Below are 22,235 nucleotides of genomic sequence, written 5' to 3'. Positions count from 1 at the left end.
TATGAACAAGATCGTCTGGCGATAATATCAGAGCTAAATATGAGGCCTTGTGTGGTGAGGCCCAAGGCCAATGGCCGTCCTTGTGGTATAAGTCCACTGTATGAACCTCTCAGCTCAGGCTCAGACCATCACCAAGGTCATGCTATCCACGGACCACCAGCCAAATCAGCCTTCCCCAGGTGACACCCTGACCTTGTCATGTGCCCCTTCCTTAAAATACTACGTGTCCCACCATGGTAAGTACAGCAGCCGGCTATCTATGTACACAGTGAGTGCTCCTCAAAAAACTTGTTGGCTGACACATCAAGCCAGTGACAAACAACTTGGGAAACATAGGTCCATGAAGGAGGTGGGAACGTGGTTGGGGAGATGGTGGGCAATGTGAGAGTGTAGGGGATGATAAGGACACTGACTCATGCATACACAGCCCAATGCCCTCCCTTTTATATCCTGCCACTTCTTCCAATTGGCTTCATCTAGCTTCTGTGACCCTTTCTTCCATGCTCTGTCCCATCAGTACCCTTCAATTTTGAGCTTTCCAATCTGTGCGTCTCAAACCATCCATGGCCCATGAACTCAAAGTGGTGGGCTGCAACCAACATTTTCTAAACAAATAATACAGGATAGAACATATCAGAGTAGATCACACACAGTAAACATTAAAAAAAAGGAAAAGAATGATTGTCTAGTGAAACATATTTCAGTTTCGTATATGTGTTTATTGGGCTTAGATGGAAACTTAATTTCCTACTGTGGGTTAGAGTTACAGTTTTTAGACCTTTGCTTGAGCTGGCAGATTCAAATGCCCCAGCTTTCTGCTGAGCCAATTCTGCAACCATGGGCTTCCTAGGCAGAAGTGCTATGAATAACAGCAGTGGAAGGTGAGCTCATGATGAGAACCATCCAGGACCTTCACAGCATGTCAGGGTCTTAGACACTGTCTGGTCCAACGCCCTCAGTTTACAGTTTTCCAGGGTAAGAGGCTGAATCTAAAAAAGGCAATAGGACAAGTTTGTGGAAGAACCTGCCTCTCTGCCTCTCCTGCTGGGGCTCTTTCTCTTTCTGTGGTCCTCTATTGCAACACAGCAAAGAATGGTGGAAAGGATTAGAATTTCCCTCAGAAAACCCGGATTTCAGTCCCAACCCCGTCACTTACTGTGTGACCTTGAACCCAAAAATTGCTTCACATCTCTGCTCCTCAGTTGTATCAAATGTAAAACAGGATTTGTACTATTAGGGGCCAATTGAGTTTATCTATTTAACGGCACTTTTTAGACCCTGAGGCATTATAGACATTTTCTAATAATAATTAGTTTTGCTCCTTGAATGTCGATGGCATTTATTCATGAAATATATAGTGCTGTGGAGAGAAAGGGCGATGAATGTAATATTATCAAGTCTTATCTCCTCTTAAGAATATTTGCTGACCCTTGCCAGGGAGAAAATGATTCTCCCCTTCTGTCCTCAGAACTCTCACGAGGGCCTACAGAATTTAGCTAATTTAAAGCTAGTTCAATAACATGGCATTGCCCCAGCTTCCTTTACCTCCAAACCACAGTGCACAATTCCTGAAAGCAGGCTGCAGAATGGGGTTTCTCTTCTCTTCCATCTGGAGTTATATCCATAGCCTCACAGGCCTGTGTATACACACAAGGCCCTGTGTCCTAAGTGCTGCACTTAGGACACGGTTTGATTTTGACCAGAAGCTGGTCAGGACAGTTTCTCAGTTGTATTCATCCTGGAAATTACAGCAGTGACTCACCGTTTTCAGAGTCGTGACACCGTATCACTACGTTTTCATGTTCCTTCCTTTCTAATGATACAGGGTGGATTTGGGGTGAGTGTGGAGGTACAAAATGTTAATGGATTTCAATCAATTTTGAATTTAAAAAATCTGGAGTTTGGCATTGTTTTCAGTTACAGTTGACATGCAATATTATATTAGCTTCAGGTGTACAGTATAGTGGTTAGACATTTATATACCTTACAAAGTGATCCCCCAATAAGTCTAGTACCCCCCCTGGCACCATACATACTTATTATAATAGTATTGACTATATTCCCTATGCCATACTTTACAGCCCCGTGACTCTTTTGTAACTGCCACTTTGTACTTCTTCACTGGAATCCATTTTAATTTCTTCCAAGTGTCATTGATTATTCTCCCTTCTGCTAATTGTCCACATGTCTCAGTTACTACAGTGCAACATCATTTACAAAACTTTACTATACATCATTCCTTTTATTATTGAAGAATTGATTGATTCAACACAAATTTTTCATTCTTTCCTGTTTTTGTCAGGCATTAGGGATATAGACAGGGGATGCCTGGGGGAATGACAATCATATATAATAAACAACGCTAAACCGTAAGGTTCAAACACTATGCTGTGAGGGTGCAGGAGAAACGGGCCGTCTACTTCATCTGGTGGCTCTTGGCACACTTCTTGGAGGAGGTGGGGTTTGAGCTGAGTCTAAAGGATGAGTAAGACATTTACAAGGGTTTCCTGAGGAGAGAGGTCATCTGTGTGGAGCTTTGGAGAAATACAGATTCCTGGAGTCAACCTCAGAATTTCAGGGTGAGGCCTTGGTACGTGTGGTTCTGACATGTCACCAGGGCTGGGAACTGTCAGAAACAAAGGTTCAGGTCTGTCCAGACACCAGACAAAGACTTGAAAGGCTGTCTCAGGGACTGGGACAGATCAAGCCAGCTATTCTCCACCTCACTGGAAAACCAAATGAGAGGAATTAAATGATGCATGATGACTTGATTGCCTTTGAAGATAAAGGTCCTGGATGTGAAGTTTGTTAAAGACACTAAGATTTTTACCCAATATGGCAAAGAAGGGCCTTCTCTGGAATAAGAAAGAAAATGCAGTTTAAACCACTGCAAAAAGCAGGGCAGAATCTCATTTATTTCAGATGGTCTATGCCAGGGGTTGACATACTTTTCCTGTAAAGAGCCAAAAAGTCAGTATTTTCAGCTTTGTAGACCACACGGTATCTGTCACAACAATTCACTCCTTGTCGTGCAAAAGCCCCGTTAGACAATGCGTAAGACAGCAAGCGTGGCTGTATGTCAATAAAGCTTTATTTATGAACACTGACCATTGAATTTCACGTAATTTTTACACGTTACAAAATATTATTCTTCCTTTGATTTGTTTTTAACCATTTAAAAAACGTAAATTCTTATTGTTCGCAATAACCAAGAGGTGGTAGCAACCCAGATGTCCATCAACAGATGAATGGTTAAAAAAATGTGGTATATCCATACAATGGAATATCATTCAGCCTTGAAAAGGAAGGAAATCCAGTCACATGATACAACATGGGTGAACCTTGAGGACATTGTGTTAAGTGAAATGAGCCAGTCAAATTCATAGAAACAGGAAGTACAATGGTGGTTGCCAGGAGCTGGGGTCAGGGGGAATGGGAGTTGTGTTTAATTGGTATAGAATTTCAGTTTTATAATATGAAAAAGTTCTACAGATCAGTTGTACAAAATCAATGTGCATATATTTAACATGTTACTGTACTGTATACTTAAAAATGATTAAGATGGTAAATTTCATGTTATGTTTTTACCACAAAAGAAAAAAATCAATTCTTCACTTAAAAGTCCTACAGAAACAGGTGACTGGCCCTGTGGGCTGTAGTTTGCCATCCTTGGCAGAGGGATGGCCAGTTGGTGGGCAAAAAAAGATGGTCCAAATCAATGCTTCTCAAATGTCCCCACTGAAAAACCTTTAACAACACAAAAGGGAGGATGCAGAATCCCACAGGGGGTCTGCCTGCAAGTCTATAAATTTCTTTTAAATACTCTTTCAAAAGAAGTTCATGAAAGTTTTTGAATCCTAGTCCATAACATGTTGTTTTAATATAAAATTGGCATTAACTGTAAAAATCCGTAAAAACTGATGCTCACTCAGGCTCAGAGAGGGTGAAATACTTAGTTAAGGTCACATAACTAGAACAAGTCAGTATAGCACTGGATTTCAAAATTTTTTATTCCAAATGTATACTTTGCAACTGAATGGCCTGCCTTCCCATCAGGCTTTGGCTATCCATTCCCAGCTCCTACCCATATCCCCCTAATATTGAGGCACTTCTCAAAGTAATGATGGCAAACTACTTTTGAATTTCTAAAACTCATCAGTTCATAAGTTTAATACAATCAATTCCTAAGTTTCATATCTGTTTTGCTGTATTCTAGAGTATTTTAGTTTGATGTATTTTAAAACTCATTTTTCCCCCTGCCCTGTTTAATCATGCTTCCTCAACCATCTATATATTTTTAAGCTTTCACAGCATCCCATATTGAGGTACATTGTAGAATGTTAAATCATGAGGGAACTGAGAGATGTGTTTTGTATACCCAGCATCCATTTTGTCTTGTATTATTTGTTCAGAAGTCTCCCTCCCTCCCTTCCCCTGTCCTTCTCCCTGTCCCATTGACTTGAAAGTATGTCATATAACTGCTTTCCCCAATGGACTCAGTTCCCCTCTCGAACTGAGAGTGTGCTAGTCCTAAGCAGAGGTTTTAAGAGGCATCATGTGTCTCCTCTCCCTTCTCTTGAGTTCCTGCCCTCCTAGAGAACCACCTGCGCCAAGTCGAGTCTGTTCCTTTAGCCTGGGTTCCTGAACGAGAAAATATGTGAAGCAGACTTGAATTCAGCCAATCCAGCCCCATTTGTTGTTGTAAACCACTGAGTGTTGAGGGATGTGTCTTACATAGTATTATTCCAGTCAAAGCTCACTAATATGCTCCTTCTTTTGGAACCAGGGGTTGGATTTTCTTCTGGAGACCCAGCCCTCCACCGCTCTTCATCCATAGGGTTTAGTTGGGCTGACCATCCTCCACCCGATTCCGAGCATTCTCTGTCACATTGCACTAACTCCAATCTCTGGAAAGGTCTCTGCTGTTCTTATCAAAGCTGAGAGAGCCTCGCTGTCTTTTGACCAGCAGAAATGAATGATGCTAGTCCCTATCACCTGCTATAAAAGGCTGCAGAAGAAATCTTACTTATAATCCATAAATTCCTAACTCCTTTCTGTTTTACAACAAAAGCATAGAAAGAAGAGTGTGGGTCATACAATCCTAAATGCCATGCCTCTTGGCTGCTTATGGATAGTGGGAAATAAAAGCATGGAAAACAAATAGCAATTATTATGGACAATGTTTGTGTCTCCCCAAAATTCACATTGAAGCCCTAACCCCCATGTGACGGTATTAGGAGATGGGGGCTTTGGGAGGTAATTTGGTGTAGATAAGGGAGGTGCTCATTTGGTGGGATTAGTGCCCTTTATAAGAAGTGACACTAGAGAGCTTGCTTCGTCTCTCTCTCTCTCCACCCACTTGTGTGTACTGAGGAAAGGCCATGTGGGGACACCATGAGAGGTGGCCATCTACAAGGCAGGAAGAGGCTCCTTACCAAGAACCAAATCTATTGACACCTTGGTCTTGCACTTCCCAGCCTCCAGAACTGTAAGAAATAAATGTCTGTTGTATAAGTTGCCCAGTCTATGGTATTATAGCAGTTCGAGCTAAGACAGCAGTTTTCCCTTAGAATGTGAAGGACAGAAGCTGCCAACACCTAAAAGTAAAAGTTATTTCTATGCCATGAGTCAGCTCTGAATTGCTCATTCATATGAAGAGCTGGGAGTAGAGGTGTAAAACACCAGGAAAACTTAAGAGGTCTTCATTTGGTCTGGGAATTGCTAGGGCCACCCATAAGTGTTGCAGAAGTGCTTTAGACAAGAAGGCATTTCTTCAAAACAATTAAACAGCCTGATGAAAACATGTATACCTTTTCTCTCTTACGTATTAAGATTCTACAAAGATTTGTCAGGAAAAAAAAAAACAATGAAAAGTGTTAAAGCCACTATTTTAAAATACACTTATCCTTGGCTTTGTCATGTACTTTCAAAAATAAAGCAACGTTATTGTGTGTATGAGATTTTTTTCCCTCTGATAAAAAGTTTACGTTCTCCTAGTCCATAGCTAGCTGGATCATACAGGGACACAGAGTGAGCTCTGCTGAATGACAAGAGAAACCCACTAGGGATTAAAAGGATAATCCCTAACATGGAAAATTAGCTGTGGAAAATCAGGGATTGATAAACAGCCCTCTTCCCCATACCTTTTTCTTCTGCTCTACTCTCCTACCTTGCCCCACCCCCTACACCCCAGGTTTTTCCACCCTTCTCACAGGTCTGGTGGGTCTTGTTCCACCTCTCAGGGAAATACCCACAGCAGCCTAAAAAGCAAATGCTGGGAACTGGACAGTCTTTTGAGTCAGGTGCTGTGACAGGTGCATTGTGGGTGAGGGGCTGGTACTAACTAGACACAAAATACAGCCCTGCCCTTTGGAGGTCCACAGTTGGTAAACAAATAATCTTCCGGAAAGATTTCAAAGGTAAACAAACAAGTGGAAGAAGTCTTAAAATGAGGTCCTTTAGAAAGGGTTCTTGCCCTGCCCCCAGGGAATCTTGATTTAATTGGTTTGGTTTGTGTATGGAGATGATAGTCTTCAAAACCTCCCCCGGTGATTCACACATTAGCCTGGGCTGAAATCGTCCCCACACCTACTGAATCTGAAACTCAGGTGGTTGAGGCCAGGCAACCAGTGTTTTAACAAGACTCCCACGTGATACTGGTGCATGCCAAGTTTAAGAAACACGGCCTGCGCTGCTAAGGAGTGAAGGCATGGAAATGGAGGGCTCCAGAAGGTAAGCTCTTGGGGTTGGAGCACAGGGCTGGGGGTGAAGGACTCTTCCACGGGCATCCTCTTCCCTTCTCTCAGCCTCAGGGCAGTGGACAAGTTCGCCTGTTAGAGCCTGGCCTGAGCTCTGTGAGGTGGGCTGTCCCTGAAGGATACTGCGCGTGGAGTCCAGTTTTGAAACCACAGTGCCTCCCTCCAAAGCCTCAATCACTCGGCCCCGTGGTCGCCTCTCATTTCCCTCCGGAGCTCCTTAGCGGGCAGGAAAGGGTGGACTTGTCGCAGGCCATAGTGAACGGCCAGAAAGGTCTCTTCCTGGAGAATCCCTGCTTCCAGTTAATGGTGTCTCATCCTTTTCCCCAAAGTGGGCCCCCTACTCTGAGGGCTGACTTTTTTTTGTTGTTGTTAAATCCCAGACAGGAACTGTGTCCATCCCGACAGATACCGTGCCTCCTTTTCTGTACTTCCAACATCTTCTCCTAAGCAAACTTAAACAATCACGCCCCCACCCACTATCAAAGCAGCCCTTTGCCCAAAGTAACCAAACCCTGAACCCCACTCCCGTGGGCCCCCTGCACCACAGCTCTTCCATCCCAGCGGACAGAACACAGCAAGTCCAGCGGCCTCCCCACTTCGTGCCTCCCCACCTAAGCCAACTGGGCAGGGCTTGACCCTACTGCAGTGCCCAGCGCAGGGACCCCCGGGGACAGACGAGGGATCCCAAGTTCCGCCGAAACCGGGGGTTATCCCCCTGCGCGTCGAGGGTGGCTCCTCTGGGTTTTGGGCCGAGTTGCACCCCCGCCCCCCCGTGGGAGGGGCTGCGGCCGCTAGGAGTAGCATAGGGTCTGGTGGCTCCTCCCCTGGGGTGGCCGAGCAGGAAGCGGGGCGCGCAGCGGGCGGGGGGCGCGGGGGCGCGCGGCGCGGTGCAGGCGAGCGCGCGGGGCCGAGGCGGCGGAGTATGCGCGGGCCTGGGCGTCCAGCCCCGGCGCACAGCCGCGGCCGGGGAGCGCGGCGCGGGGCGGAAAAGCCTGTTTACACAGACTGCACACCGCCTGGGGAATAATGCAGTAAAGGAAGTGAGCCGGCTCGGCCTGACTGCTCCAACTTCCTGCTCTCACACACACCAGAGGGAAAAAAAAAAAAAAAAAAGAGGAGCGAGAGAAAGAAAAAAAGGGGGAAAAAATCAGGATCTCATTACAAGAGCAACAGACCGTCTGCAGAAGCCTGTCAGCATGGAAAGTCGGGGGCTTTCGCCCGGTTCCTCCTAGAAATTCCCCCGAAGAAGAATCTTGAAAGCTCCCCCACATCTGGGTAGGTAGCAAGGCTTCTGCCTGTTGCTGGGACAGTTGCAAAGTTTCGTTGGGGGTGTTTTTTTCTTTCTTTTCTTTGGCTTGGTGGGGGTGGGGCGGTGGGCGCCGCGGGATGGGCTGCGGGCCTGGGCTGGGGGCGGCAGTGGGGAGGGGGCACAGCTGCGATGCTCCTGCGTCCGCGCCGCCGCCCACCCAGCGGGAGCTTCTTGTCCGTCTGCGCGCCGGACTGGGGGCTGCGGCGACCCTGCTCTGGCAGCACCCCACCTGGGGCTTCGCTGCAAGTCCAGAGGAGGGGCGCGCGTGGGGAGTGGGGGACGGTGAGACTTGGGGTCCCTGGGAAGAACGGTGACTGGAGCAGGCTGCGTGGCTGGAGGCTGGACCACCGCTGACCTGCCCTTTGGGGCTCCCCTCTGCCATTTGGGGGTGGCAGTGGGCACCGATGCTCGGATTCTGGGAGGGAGACGGGGTTGGAGAGGGCGGCGGAGGGCGTGTAGAGCGAAGACCCGGGACTGGGGGCCGCATCCACTCGCTCGGCAGGTGACCCCCATACGGGTCACTGCCCCAGGCGCACGCCCAGCCGGACCTTTAAAAGCCAGCGGAGTCTTTGCTGGACACGGTTTTGGAGAAGGACCCGGCAGGAGATGGTGTTGGCGCTCCCAGCTCTTTAGGAAGGGGCTCTTCAGCTTCCAACGGACTGTTGGCCTGTAATGCTACTGTAACCTTTTGGGGAGGGGGAAAATTAAATTTTTGGAGGGTTAAAAAAAAGGTCTCGGTTTTGTTATGTTTTCTGAACTGAATCATCCTGAGGACAAGCTGCAGTTAGGCGGCGGGTGGGGGTGGGAACAAGAAATGTTATTTCAGAAACTGCAAAAGGGGCTTTTTTGGAAAAAAAAAATAAAACGAGTGTCGGGAGAGTTTCTGGCTTGTCTGGAAACTGCAAGACTAATTGCCATGCGCTTCCGCTTTGAAACTGGCAGCAGACAGCATCTTGAAAATGACTCACTAGAGGAGCTCACAAAGAAACTGTGGTTTGCTCCTTCTCAGGTTTATGTATTTGTGCCTTTTACAGTTTCCTTTGTAGTGTTGGAGGGGTCCCCCGCCCCTTCCCCTCCGGCCCCCTCCCGCTTTTGGAGCCTCTGGCCAGTCTTTAACTTCCCCCATCACCCCATCTGGGAGAGGGGGGCTGGGGTAGGCTGAGTTGTTTTTGGAGTTGGCTGGGGAGAGGGTTAAAGGGATTCTGCTGCTGCAGGGGGAAAAAGTTCCCTGAATTTTCCACTGGCTGCTGCAGGAAGAGAGAGCCCCTTTAGTCATTGCTAAGTAATGTCTGCACACACACCAACTAATCTCATTAGGAGTTTCCGCTGCTCGGCACAGGAGGGGTTTTGTGCAGCCACTGTCAGCCGGGCGAGCACTGAGCCGGAGAGGGAGAAAAGTTACGGCTTTATTTACTTCGAGGTGCAGTCGCCAGACGTACCTTTTCAGGGTAGCGTCTTGAAAACTTGGAAGTCACTTGGGCCATTTTGGATTTCGGACTTACAGGTTTTTCTTTCCCAGTTGTGTGTGTGTGTGTGAAGTTTCTATTGCCCACGCAGCTCAACACACCCATCCTCTGGCGTCTGTGCTTCAGTCTTTGTTGCGGGGGGGGGTTGGAGAGATGAGAAGCCAAGCATGTTCCAGGCATCTATTTAATGAGCTCAAATCGATTTCTGAGTCTCATTGCCTTCTCGCCAAGCAAAATACCCTCTGATCTCTCTCCCTTTTCTCTCTCCGTGACACACATTTATTTGGGAAAGGTCAGTTATGAGTTTCAATTTATGGGGATTATAAAATTACAAATTGTGTTAGGGCACGTGGGTCAGACAGTTAAGAATACTGTCCATAAGTGTTTTTAGAGTTTCCAGTAATGATCCTGCCTGCAAAAACCCCTGCTGGTCTCTCTATGCCAAATACAGCAAGAATCATCTGGCTTTTTTTTTTTTTTTAACACACCTTTAAATGATGGAAATGTATAGTTGATAAAAAGGGTAAAGAATTTGAAGGACCCTGATTGGAACTGTAGGGCTCCTTTATTGACAAGGGCATGCTTCTCTCTTGAGGGTTTGTAAGGTGTTGGTATTTCTTTATGGTGGCAATAAGTGTCCTGAAAACAGCCCAACCAGCCCTACCAGGGTGTGAGTCAGTGGACATGAGTACGGGATGTCCCTACCACTGTGCCTGGCACAGAGTAGATGCTCAACAAATTACTGCATTGAAAGCTATGAGTAGGATCATAGAACTTAACAATAAATAAGAAAAAAAGCTTTGCAAACTAACAGCATTCTGCATGAGCATTCCTTAAGGAGGGAGGTTGGAAATGTTCTCCTCTCAAGACGACATTTCCTTCAAAATAAAAAGGAGGTAATTAGAAGTCTTCATTCTAGTAAGTTATTATTTGGCTTATTTCTTACCTGGGAGTAATTGTACTTCCCAGGGGGCGTTTGACAGTATCTGGAGACATTTTGGTTGTCGTAACCGGAGGGGATGCCATTGGCATCTAGTGGGTAGAGGTCAGGGACGCTGCTGCACATCCAACATTGCATAGGACAGCCCCCCCCCCAAATAATTTTCCAGCCCCCAAAGTCAGTAGTGTCCAGATTGAGCAACTCTTGTTTACATTAATGATGGTAACTCCTTTACCTGCATTCATTCAATGAATAGGACATTTAAAAGTTATCAGTTACACTTTTCTGCCACATGTATAATACAGTATGCATGAATTTTTTTCTCCATTTCTCTCTTTTTGGTCTGTAATGTCCAATAGCATGACATTTAAATGATGGCATTGCGATGGTGTACCTTTGTGAGCTGAAGTAGACTTTTCTGAACCTCACTCACTTGGTACTAATGCTTTTTAGATAGAATGGCAATAGCCCAGGTATGGGAGAGCAGTGATTTTTTTCAGCCCCATTTGAATTTTGAAGTTCCCTAAACATTTTACTAAAGACCTCCTCTTTTTCTTATTTAAAAAAATACTAATAATTCAAAACTTCTAGTATACAGTAAATGTAACTCTGAGATCATGTATTGAAATTTATATTTGTAATAACTTTTTGGAACTTGAATCTTTTCCTGAAATTGATTTTAAAGGACTTCCAGGCAGTGCATATAAATTGAACTATTCCTTTCTTAGCTGTCAGATACTGGATTTTGGGCATTCTGTGCTACCTAATTATATTTACATATTTGTCTGATTCAAAAACCAACATCGTTGCCAAGCATTACCAATTGACAAACCCAAAGCACTTAAACTTACCCAAGGATGTGACTTCCTGGAGTAGAGTCTTTTCTCACTGACGGTGAGTTACAGCTTGTTAATTAACGGCTTTGCTCCTTTGCAGCCCTAGGGAATGATCCAGCCATCTCTGTGTTTCCCAGACCTGGGGTTCCTCATTAAACTTTAAAAGAAATTGGTTCTCTGTCCTTTCAGGCTGTGCCCTGGCTGCAGGCAGTTGGCTTCTGCCCCTTCTTTAGGGCCTGAACCTACACATACACGTGAGTGGCCCAGGTTATTTGAATGAAGGACCCCACTCCAGTCAGATTTTTCTGTATGTTACAGACAAGAGTTTTTTATGTCCTAGTTATCCATAATTCCTCTTTGCCTTCGTAGATTGGTTATCACACATTTGAGATCACACGAGCATGACAAAATTTTCTAAAGGTTAGTTGGTTTTTCTCTGTTATATAAAAATATTAATGTGAATTACCTCAGGAAGATTCAGACAGCCACAGAGAAAAAAAAAATAAACATTTCCCATAATCGCACTGTTAACATTTTGGTGTCTATTTTTCTGTTTTTTTTTTTAAAAGGCATGTGTGTGTGTATACATAACAGACGCACATGCATCACATTTTTAATTGAAATCACACTCTACTTCCTGTTTTGCAACTTAATTTCCACTTAACATATCATATATCACATTTTAATAACGAGTACAATGACCAAAAGTACCACACATAGAGCTTGTATTTATTGATCTAATAAGTGTGTTGACTCAACAGTAGATTGACACAATTTCTACATGGACTTGTTCAGTGTTTTTGTCGCTGTGACTCCAAGTAATGTTCTAAGAATGCTGCCCTCTTGAAAGACTGAACTCATGTGGTGTGAAATTTGGGATTTTGACGAGTTTCTCTATGATTTAAGAATGAGTCATGATTTGCAGGAGAATATCAAGATGTAGTAACAGGAAGTCCAGGGCACTACACATCAAAATAGAATGTTCAATGATGAAAGAAGAGAAACTAGGTTAAACTGAAAATGCACCTTGAACTTGTATATCTAACTCAAAAGAAGGTGCCTCTTGCACCCTTTGAGAACTCTTCCTTAGTACTGTTTCATTTTATATCAGTAGAGTTTTCAGACTTTGAAATTGGTGTTTTAAATGGATTTTCAGCTCAATGTTGCTCTTGCCTATGGCCAGTTTGAATCTCAATCATGCAGTTTTTGGGTTGAAACCATGGCGGTGAGACCATGAAAACTCTGGTTTTGCTACCTCTAGTGCCGCCCCAGTAAATTGAATTGTCAGCATGTGTGCGTGTTAACTTTCTGCTAACAAATCGTAAAGGCCTTCAAAAATGTAGATCATTCAGTTTTTTAAGTAATCATCCTGTAAAGAAATTTGACTCCCCCATACTCCTATCCACAAGCAAAATAAAAATGGCCTTTCATCCATTACTGGAAACTTACATATATGTCAGCACTTTAAAAATATACTTTGAACTGGCCATTTCAGTAAATTGGAATTTGGTTGGAATTGCCACTAGGAATTAGCTCATTGACTGTGTGTTTTAATTTACATTTCCTGGAAAGTAATTATTATTCTAAGAATTGAATGGTATTATTTTATAATTTGGCTATGAAATTTATTTGTATATTAAAGAAATTAAGATGGTGGTTATGCTAATGTATTCTAATTCAAATTGCACTAAAAGGAATTTAATCACACACATGCTCTGAAAAAGGTTCTAAAGCACATATTATAAGTATTTTTAAAGCTAAAGAACAATTCTTAATTTTCCATGCATAAATCTGGGAGTGATGGGCTAGGTATAAAACACACTTCTCGGATGCTTTCCCTTAGATGGATAAGGTTAGGTTAGAGGTCTTTTACTGCAAGCAATAGAGTAAGGAATCTGAGACCATTGGTGCTTTTTTAAAAGTTGTGGTATAATTTACATACATGAAAATGCACAGATTTTGGATGTTAATGTGTATACCTGTGTAACCCCTGCCCCCTCCCTCCAAGCAGAGACTTTTTCCATCACCCCAAAACATTCCCTGACTGTTTTTTTTTTTAAATTATATTATGGCAATTTCATGATTCTACCATGGAGGTTATTAAACCCCAGAACACCTTGGTAAAATAATGCAGTATTTTTATTTAATATGCATGGTTAAAAATCATGAGAATGTATAGATTTTCTCATACGATAAGAGGAAAAGTCCCTTCTGCATTATTTAATATCACTTAAGCTAAACAAAAGTGATATATATGCTGCAGGAAAAAGTAGATTCCCTTAAAACCAAGTGTGTTGAGAGGATATCACTTAATCTTCCCGACCTCAGTTTCCCTGACTGGAGGTTAATGGGAATTAGAAAGGCTTTCAAGGCAAAAGTTCTATTGTACTACTTTTTTGGAGTAAAAAATTTGAAAGTGTAATGTAAATTTTGCTGTCATCCCCAAACAGCTGACTTTTAGACATACACAGCAATTTAAACAAACTGTTTTGTGGTGGGAAAAGGGGTTCCCCATGCATTTCCCTTTGTGTCCCATTTTGGCACCTTATTGAGTTAAGGAATGGCTGAGGTAATGTCAGTATTAATTGCTGTGCTTGCTTTTTGTCACTTTTTTTAGGTTTGTGACAAGTACCACTTATTTCTAATGATCTACAACTGCCTCATTCTTGGGGACATGAATGACTGCCTCTGGGTTGAGTGCTGAATAGGCCTAGATAAGGTTTTCATCACCAGGTTAAGGCCCTACTCATTCCTTCCAATAGTCTTTGAAAACGATCTCCATCCTTGACTGCAGTATCTCACAGGTCCCACGTTCCCTCTGGCCCCTCCAATTCCCTTCTGCTAGAGCAGTCCTTTAAACTCAGCTGACCATGTCACTCCTCTGCTTAAAATCTCTCAGTGACTTCAGCGAGGGTAGAGACCTTAACGTGATCTGCAAGCTGTGAGTGGGGCCAGCCACACGGGTCTTTTCTCAGTTCCTCAAATGTGTAATGCCCCCTTTGACCACTGGACGTTCCCCAGTGCTGTCCTCTCTCCTAGAAATTCCTTTCTCTACCCCCTACTCCCATCAATTTTCCTCACTCTGCTTTGCCTAGCCAATTTATAGTCATCCTACAGGTCTCAGGTCAGCCATCCCTTCCCCGAGGAAGCCTTTGCGGGTCCCCCAGACTAGCTAGCCCACTGTCATCTGTCCTGGGTCTCCAGAGCCCTTGTCATAGGCTTTATTTGTATGTTTCCTCATTACCTGAATTCTCCCTCTCCAAATTCTTACCATCCAAACACAGGTACTGAACAGTTTCAGATACAGATTTCTAGAGAGAGAGCTGATGTCCCTTATTGTTCATTAATACTCTTTCTCCAAAACTCGGCAACCCAGTAGATTTGATAGCACGATATCCCGTATTGTTCCTCACTGTCCAAACCGTTGGAATCCATTAGATTCAGACAGTGAGAGATACCTGTGCATATATGTGTCATGATAGGTTTCCCATCTGTCGTGCACATCAGTCTGCCAGCTCCCTCTGGGCCTGCGTCTGTTTTTCTCATCGTTGTAGTTATCCCAGCATTTTATACAAAGCCTGGCACTCAATGAATTAAAAACAATCTGAAGGGGGAAAAACTTGTCAGTATAGCCCGCACCTCCGCCCGGTTTGCTATTGGACTTGACAAAGCACTTTGTTGACATGCATAAATCCAACTCTTTCCTAGACAGTAAATTATTTGGATTAATAACAGGCATATCTCTTGGTTAACCCATAAAGACAGCCAAGAAGATCCTCTGTGGAGAACATACCGTTTTCCAGAGTTTATATCCAGACTTATAGTAGAAGGAGAAGTACAGAAATCAGGTTAGGGTTGTTAAATATCCAAGGGGACAAACTTTAGCCCTATTGTTGATATCAGTGTTATACTAAGAATGGTTGGTTAATAATGAAGTAATTCATAGGATAATACAGCTTGAAAGAATCTCATTGTAAAGTTCTTTCCACGTTAAAATTAATCGTTTTACAGCAATCATTAGACCTTTATCAAGACTCCATTGATCAAGTTTTTATAGTTCCCTTGGGCTGAGTTCCATAATATTCACAGTTAGAAGTCCTACTTATACTAACACGTGGCTATGTTGCTTCTGTCTGTAACTTTTTGTAATTAATAAAGAACATTTCTGATTGAGTTTTAAAATAATAAAAGACTATGCTTGTGTGATTATGAAAAGGTGAATGGCTAAATACCTAAATTGTTTTTTGGAAGAGGAGGGCCAGATCTGCAGTTAGTTTCAGCTGAGTTTTGCCAGGGGGCAGGTTGATAATCAAATCTTGACTAACCAGAATGTATGAGTAAGGAGATTTTTCTCCTGCACTTAATTGTCAGAAGAGAGAGATTAAAACAACAAAACAAGCCCTGGAATTTATTCCAGGATGTGTTCGGGGTAACTACAGGAGTTCTCTCATACTATCTGCACCTGTTAAGTTCTCACCATCCTCAGGAGAGCATCCTTCTCGTAAGCAAGAGAAGGGGGCATGTAGATGTTAGAACAATTTCCTAACGCTAACAGTTAAGAAGAGCACTTCTCTGGTTAATATTCGGTGAACTGGAAATGTAACTTCCCCACTATCTCCTTTTGTAGTTTGGAAGGTTTGCTTTTCGAGCCAAAAATGTAAGCTCTGGTGGAGTTCATTTGAAAGAGAGAGAAACATTGGCAGCCAGTGAGGAGAGAGAGAGAGAGAGAGAGAGAGAGAGAGAGAGAGAGAGAGAGAGAGAGAGAGAGAGAGAGAGAGAGAGAGAGAGAATGTGTGTGTGTGTGTGTGTGTGTGTGTGTGCGCCTCCATACATGTAGGTGACCACGGGTATGTCTGAGGCTAAGAGAGTGGGAATCATGTGACCCCAGTTTTTACTCCTTCTCTATAGAGTCACTCTTCTCTTGTAGGATTCCAGCTCTAACTCTGTACAGAGGATGGGAGCATAAAGAATGTTAGCTAAACTTCTCCACCTCCAAAGAATCATTGTTTCACTGTGAGAACTCAGGAGGGAACTTGGATTTTTATTATATAATTTTTAGGAGAAGAGAAAGCTGAGATTCCTGATAATTTCACCACGCCCTGATAACGTTCAAGAGTGGACCAAAACATGTAACATTATTTGGAAGACTGTCTGGAGAGACGGCGCCTCAATCTTCTTGTATGGTCTTGCATTTTGAAATCCCCTGGAATCTAGAGTTGGTGAGTGTTGGTAGGGAAGTGATTTCTGCTAGTGCCCTTGCCTGTTTTCCAAGTCTCAGATACTGATCAATTAGAGCAGAGGGTGTTGGATGGTAGAGCATTGCTGTTTTTTTTAAAAAAGCATTGTAGAACAAACATCTCCAAATTCTCCAAGTGACATTCTGGGTCCGGGTTGGAACTCATTAAACCCCAGGCAGAGAGATGTGCTGAGCATCTAGTGGAGGGCGGACGTGCCTGTGGATGGGCTGACTCCGTCTTTCAGAGTGGAGGTAAAACCAAAAGTGTCGCTCAGTCAGTAGCACTCGACATTCCTTGATGTTGCCTAATGCACCTATCGAGGCATTTTAGCACTAATTCTCAATTCTGCATTTATTTAGACTTGGATAAGGTGAGTAATTTTGAAGAGTGTTAAAAATATCTGAAAGTGAATTACATTCATTACCAAAGTATGTGCTGTTAGATGTCTTGAATCACACAAAGTGATCCAAGTGTACTGGGGTTCTCAAAAGCCTGGCTTCCCTGCTCACAAAATATGAGTGTTTCCCTGCTTTGATTCGAATCAGAGCTGAACCACAACGGCCTCCCCCTCCAGGCTTTGCCACATCCTTTGCTTTTTGTCTTTTTTTTTTAACCCAAATATTAAGACCTACTAATTTGTCTTTAGGAAAGTAGAGACTTTAAGACCTTGACTTAGAAGATCATACATCCACCAGATGATTAGAATATAGAATGACTTTCTTTAGCAAGGGAGGAAAGATCATCTAAAGCAGAGCTGGCTGTAATTTTGTGCTGTTAATACAATTATGTTGAACAGTTATTGGACAAGTACGTAGAGTAAAAAGTTGTATGTGACTTTTTGAACAGGACTGAGCCAGGTTAGTGGGTGGCAGATTCAATGGAGATTCAAGGCCATGAGGACACTGTGGGCTGCGTGTCCAACATTTGATGCTAATGCCACCAACAGCTATTCTCTTGCGTCAGATGCTTTTGATGGCCTCTTGAAGGAAATACGTGTGCACAACATCGTGACCCAAATGAATGAACCATCGATCTTCCACTAGATGACTGTTTTGTCATTTTATTCATTTATTCAGTGCATTTTGGGGGTTGATGACAAAATAGGTTTTAAGTGTGAGGCATTGGGAAAAGATTATTTCGTTTTGAGATCATTCACTGTCTACTTTTGCAGCAGTTTTCTTAGAAATAACTGTACTCAACAGGAACACCAAGACATTTTAAATGTGTTCCTCTTAATGGAGTTCGCCTATAAGTCAGGCTTGATTCTCAGTGAAAAATGAGTTGCCTTTCGCTTGCCATTTTACCTTAACTCCCTTATACTTTTACTTCCTGTTAAAAAAGACTTTATTAGAAGTTGTTTACATTTAAAAGAAGCTCGGCATTTGGCACTGTAATCATCACATGTAGCTAGACTTGATATCCATGTACAAAAATGTAAGAGAAACATATGCATGTGGAGAGAGTAAAGATATAAAAGGAGTAGTTACTACCTTCATGAGTTTAGATGCAGCTAAAATATCTCACATATGTCCACCACATGAGCAGGTGATGATATTTTGAAGACTGCAGAGTCACTGTTTTTTATAGATCCCTTCCAAAGTGAATATATTATCACACCAGATTTATGTGTACATGTTTATAGCTAGAATTTGCATTTCCTAAACCATATAAGAGTGTTGCTGAGAAGAGCACCAAAGAAAAGCAGTAAAGCTGGAGTGACCAGAGTCTAGAACCTTGTGAGAGTCCAGTTCTTTGTGAGGTAACCACCCCTATAAGATAGCTCTTTGTGCTTCTGAAAAAGCTCTCAAGATGTCACTCATACCCGAAACTCATAACTGTTTTTGCAAGAATGCTATATATAGTAGAACCCAAAGATTAGTTAATGTCTATATTATCCAGCTAAATCTCGACATTACCAGGAGCCAACATATTTTGGCACACGTAAAATTTCAGAAAAAGAACAGAAAACAGGATTTATAATGCTATTAGCTATTTGTAAATTAGCGGTTCAAATATGCTACATTATAAAGTTTTAACACTGATCATATATGTCAAAACGATGTCAAGATCAGCTAACTAGTATCATTTTGTATATATGCTATTTAAAAAAGACATATAAAATGGTTTCAGTGAATTTATTCCAGAAAGAGGGAAAGATGAGTTTTCCAGGAAGGGTGATGTTGGGGACAGTTTTCTTTAGTGACTTAACCATCCAGAAATTATGGAGGAAATGGTACTTTTATTTTAAGTTTGATAGAGGACAAGAGAGTTCCCACCCAGTTTCTCTGGGAAGATATGGCTTCTCTCCCTCTACGGGCCACTGCCAGGGCTTTCTGTGAAGGAAAGCTAAAAGGAGAGAGGGTCAGGGTCCCTCTTGCTCCTCAGGTTAGCGGTCTGATATGGCGTGCATGCACGAGAGGCACTCATTGGTGATGAGAGACATGTTTTTTTTTTTTTTGAGAGACATGTTCTGATGAGGGCAGTAAATGAACTAGAGACCAGCCGAATGGACCTGTGGAGAGCCTGTGGGACCTGGCGTGGCTTTGGTATGCCAGGGGAGCAGAAGCAGTGCTCACACTGGAGGGAGTTTTGGGGAGGGGGACAGGAGATACGGGCCATGAGGGGTGGAAAGGCTCTGTACCTCTCCCCGGGGTGGAACTGGGGAGGTAGAATTGCTGTGCAGATGTTGGAGGTGGGCCAGAGGAAGGGGAAGGTGCACAGATGGTTACCTTTCTGTCAGGAAATGCCCGACCTTGCAGCGCGACTGGGATTCCAGCACAGCTGTGCAGATTTCCTGGTCCCCAGGGTCCCTTGGGGATCCTTCTGAGAGGAAGGGATCATGTCCCAGCCCACACCTGACTCACCTGGGATTCATTCCTCCCTGCCCCTGGTGTTGGCCCAGTGAGTGTGCACATGTGTGAGAGAGAGGCAGGGCAGACGTGACAATGACTGTCATTGACATGGATGGCCTTTAAGGGTCACCCTGAGGAAGGAGAGCACCGTTGGGAAGCAAAACATATCGCTGGTTGCCATTGATAGAAGAAGAGCAGTGTCCAGATTTTTAATTAGAAGAGCTAAGACCAGAATTTTCTTAAACTTGTTTTATCTTGCCTTTTTTTTGTAATGTTTCCACTGGGTGGTGCTGCAGGAATTCCTACCTTTTGCCTTGGATCTACCCTTCCCAGAAAGACGCCTCTAAAGCATAATAGGAGGAAGTCCTGATTTAGAAAGATTTTACAGTTTCAACACAATAGAAGAGTTTGGAGGATGCTCTGGCAGGAAATGTTTCAGTTTCTGGATGTGGAAAAACCACCATCATTTTGTATCATGCAAAAGTGTTCTTACTAATACTGGGTAGATACTTTTGGCTTGCACCAACTTATTATGTAGCACAGAACAGCTTTCAAGTTTATCTGAAAGATGACAGTTTCATTCTAGTGGAAGTGGCATGTAAGATTTCCTTTAGTTTCAAATTTCCTAAAACTATCTTAACAGAGTACCGAAGCAAATAAACATTTTCTGATGTTAAGACAACACAGATTTTAGTAATATCTCTGTTGAGGCTTTATTGAAGCTGAAGGCATTATTCCCTTCTTATTATAGAGATCATTTGCACAATGTATTGATCTAAAAGCTAACTTAGATTTTTTACTTTCAAAATAGTTTTAATCGTAAAAGTTCTTTTAGTTTGGTAGCACTCGTGAGTAGAGGGGGATAGGGTGAGGCATATCCTTGTTTTACAGATAAAGAAGTTGAAATGTAGAGAAGTTGACATCCCTGCCTGAGATCACCAAACTCTTCAAGGCCCGGGCTGTGATGAGAATTTACATGTTTGACCTCTTTCCTTTGTGCGCAGGATCAAATTTTATTAAAGTACAAAAATTTAGGTAACAGATTTTCCATTCAGAGGCCTATGAAATACGAGAATCAAGGGGAGTATGGGGGGAAAGTACCCATTAGAAATTGAGGAGCTCATCACACTGAAGCTCAAAGGACAGTTAGCAAGATTTTAAGTAAGTTTTACTGCGTGCAAAACAGCTTTTTTTTTTTCATTTGCAAGTCATGATCCTCTGAAAACCTGAAAGAGGGCTTCCTCAGAGGTGTTTGTTCTCAAAGGAAACATTTTGAGCCCCTGATGGGTGCTGGGTGCCACACTAGGTACTGTCATGTGGAATCAGTGGGGTTCCAAGCTTGTTCCTGTCCACAGGTGAAGTCTTTCTCCTGATTCGTTTCATTGTGATGTGGAATGTTCACAGGTGTTGGGCCCCTCCCTGGGGCCAGGCCGGATCACTTTTGACTTTCATCCTCTCATTTTGCTGTCCTGTGTGCAAATACCGAGTGGGGGCATGTGTCTGTCCCATGGAGGGGGAGCGAAGTTACCACAGGTACAGCTCCTGTCCTTGCGTCTTGTCTTCACTGGCAAGAGCCAGCGTCGATTATTTAGTGTTAGGTGAAACTGGAGCATAGCTAAGCCAATATACAGATCTTTTGAAAAGGGAAGTTAGTTTAAAAATGAAGTGGTAGGACAGGTTCAAAGTTTCTTGCTTACAACAGAACCTGTTGGAACCACTGGAGTCACAGATGAGGCAAAGCCAGACACAAACAAGGACATTTCCTGATAGGATTCCTAGTGGGAATGTGGTATCGCCCTTTGGGTTAAAATGAGACTTTCCTCTTAGTACCAGTGAGGTGTGCATATGCGAGACGAAGCGTGCGCTAGAGGAGTTATGTGTGGTGATTAAGAATCTGGACTTTGTAGCCTGAAGCCCCTGGGTAGGAGTCTCTGCCCATACTACTCCAGTGGCCGGAGCGTCTTAATTCACCTTGTTAAGTCGCGACTTCCTTGTGGCGTAGTAAATTTAGATAGCGCGTAGAAAGCACTCAGCACAATGCCTGTTACATAATAAATGCTCATCAAATGTTAGCATTAAAAAAGAAAAGCTCCTATTTAAAGAATTAACGGATTTTTGGGGGGAGGGTATGAGCCTTATTCTTGCGGATTCCATGGACTCAAGGTATTGTTGGGTGGGGGGCAGTGTAACTAGCGTTTCCTTTAGAATGAGGCTCTTTGGTTTGAGATTTATAAATCATCTTTAGGGTTTTATAAACCCTGCTGAAATTAGATACCTTTTATATGAGTATATCTTTTTTCCCCCTAGAAAATTTGAAATTCTTAAGAGTTCGTCGACCAAACACAGGTAGAAGATACTGCCATGGGGACGTGATTGTGTATGAATACATGTGCGTGTGTATCTGTTCTTGGGGTGATTATATGCTGTAGGTTGTCTATATGAGATTGTTGGTATTTGACTGTAAATACTGTAAAACCAACCATTTCACATAGTGATGTCGTTAAGAAACAATTTGGGACAGTATCAGAATGAGAGAGATTGTAAGGAGGTATGATTACAGCATATTTTCTTATGTTATTTTTCAAAGCCTTGTAAGTCAGAAGTTGTCCGGTAGTCTTGGACCACTAGTAATCATATTTATCTAAAATAACTTCTGCTGTGTACAGTATTATGAAATAGTCTTGAATTTTTCCTAAGGACTTATTGGTAGCTTTATCACATCTAATGGATCATTTTTTAGTTCCATACTCTTGATTCAAATGACTACTGTTAGGAGAATTTGCTTAGCTTTTTTTTTTTTTTTTTTAACATTAAAGTACTTAGAATTAAAAAAAAAA

General features: G+C 43.0%; 1 protein-coding gene across 4 annotated transcripts in view; it reads left to right on the top strand.

Annotated features, from left to right (window-relative positions):
- Nucleotides 1-6,661: 6,661 nt before the first annotated feature.
- The window catches only part of ELK3 (ETS transcription factor ELK3), a 66,898-nt gene continuing 51,324 nt past the window's right edge, over nucleotides 6,662-22,235 (top strand). Inside the window, exons 1-2 of one of the 4 annotated variants that reach the window (XM_081060925.1) lie at nucleotides 7,839-8,033; nucleotides 16,369-16,528. The gene's annotated coding sequence lies outside the window, so the exon portion shown is untranslated. Of the gene's footprint in view, nucleotides 6,733-7,639; nucleotides 8,034-9,424; nucleotides 9,572-16,368; nucleotides 16,529-22,235 lie in introns of those variants that run through there. The other 3 variants (XM_081060923.1, XM_081060922.1, XM_081060924.1) reach the window with 3 other exon arrangements.

The sequence above is a fragment of the Rhinolophus hipposideros genome (genome assembly GCF_964194185.1).
Source record: "Rhinolophus hipposideros genome assembly, chromosome: 9".
NCBI classification, from domain to species: domain Eukaryota; kingdom Metazoa; phylum Chordata; class Mammalia; order Chiroptera; family Rhinolophidae; genus Rhinolophus; species Rhinolophus hipposideros.
Note: the sequence above shows the minus strand (reverse complement) of the source record. Positions and strands in the feature narration are given on the sequence as shown.